Raw genomic sequence first — 1,768 nt, 5'->3', positions numbered from 1 at the left:
GGTGAGCCTAGATTTGACGGCGTCCCGCTGGCCCGATTTCCATCTCCTGCCATCCCCTGTCGATTTCTCCTTACTCCCTTGCGTGCAAGTTGCATCCCTTTTGTGATGCACTTAGTCTGGCTTGCTAAAAACTGCTAATTTGAGCGTTTCCAGCGAGCCACGCTCTGGGCTGGTTTAAGGTTCGTGCCAATGCAAGCCAGCCCACCCAGTATGCAACCAAATGCGGTTTTTAGCTTAACTCGCCCGATTTAAGGTGTATACAGGCTACCAAACACGCATGTAGTGAGGAGTTGGCTGGCTATAATGTTAGAGCATCTATAGCCGGGCACCCCAAACCTCCTCAAATGCTCGGGTGGGCTGCCCGGTCACTGATCGGTCACGGAATTTTGACCTAGCCGGGCGCCTCAAACGGACCTCACACGCCCGGGCTGACTGGCACCCCTCATATCCAGCCCAAATATGGGGCGAATATGGGGGCGCCTGGGCATGCCCGCCATGTCGGACCCAGCCCACGTTGGTCTACCCGACCCTACATATATTCCTCCTCATCTGCATACCGGACCAAACCCTAGCCACTTTACTCCACTCCCCTCCGCCACCAAAGCTCGTCTCCGACATGGCGAGCAGTGGATCCGAGTCCTTCACCTCTTGATCTGCCGACCCCGAGCTTATCCCATGCGACCCGAGGAAGAGATGACCGTCCGACTTGCGCTTCGCCGCTCCCGGGAGGAGGCCCATGCACGACAACGCTCGGACTCCTTCCGTCGAGAATCCGTTGCGTCCGCCAAAATGGCGCATGGATTCAGCGCTAGGGCAGCCGTCGCTGCCTCACCAGAGGCGATGCAGTTCGTCTGGCGTCCGAACACGATGGCGGATGCGCAACCCATCCATTGACGCGCTGAGGTCATGGAAGCACCGTGGGCGTCGTTCGAAGCAACCATAGTGTGACGTGCCCGCCATGCGAGGCAGCGGGCGCGGGAGGCGGCGGCAACGCTTGAGTCGGTGGATGTCGGTGAGCCGGAGCCGCATTTTTCAGCGCCCCATATGGTGCACCAGTCCGAGCACCGCAACCGCGTCATGTTGGATGTCGCCGGCTCGTCCCAGGACGGATCCATCATCGATCTGATGTCCACCGGCACCCAACAGGATCCGGGCTCCGATGAGGAAGAGTAGGGCATGGGAGACGGCGGCGCCTTGAGTCCCTGTGAGCCGGCTCATGTCCCATGCCCTACTCTACCTTGCTGGTGACCGAACCAACACTCCGGGAAGCGCAGCTGGCCGTCGGACATGACCATGACGACCGGACAAGCTCCGCTTAAAGTCACTACGTTGCATGTCATAATATGGATTTGGGGTTTCCAATTTAAGGTATTCGGATGTGAATTACATTATTTGAGGCGTGATCGGTCAGTGTCCGCGAACGCGTCCGGACACGTCCGTGTATGTGAATGTTTGAGGGGCAGATTTGCACATCGCGGGTGTAGATGCTCTTAAGAGCATCTCCAGCCGTTGGCACCCCCAAGAACACCACCGAACCAAAAAAGTTGGTGTCTTGAGGGTCATCCAGCGAAATTCAGCGAAATAAAGAGGGCATCTTCCCAGTCACACCCCACCCCAAGCAAAAGTTTGTGAGGCGAATGATTAAGTGGGCCAAGAAAAAGGACATGTGGTGATACATGATTCGCCGGCACGAAACTTCCGCCGAGCCGTTTTTCGACTAAAAACATCGTTCGAGCCTAAAACCGAGCCTAAAAAGGTGTGTGTGTGT

This window comes from Triticum dicoccoides, chromosome 2B, assembly GCF_002162155.2.
Source record: "Triticum dicoccoides isolate Atlit2015 ecotype Zavitan chromosome 2B, WEW_v2.0, whole genome shotgun sequence".
NCBI lineage: Eukaryota > Viridiplantae > Streptophyta > Magnoliopsida > Poales > Poaceae > Triticum > Triticum dicoccoides.
This window is presented reverse-complemented; position numbering follows the sequence as displayed.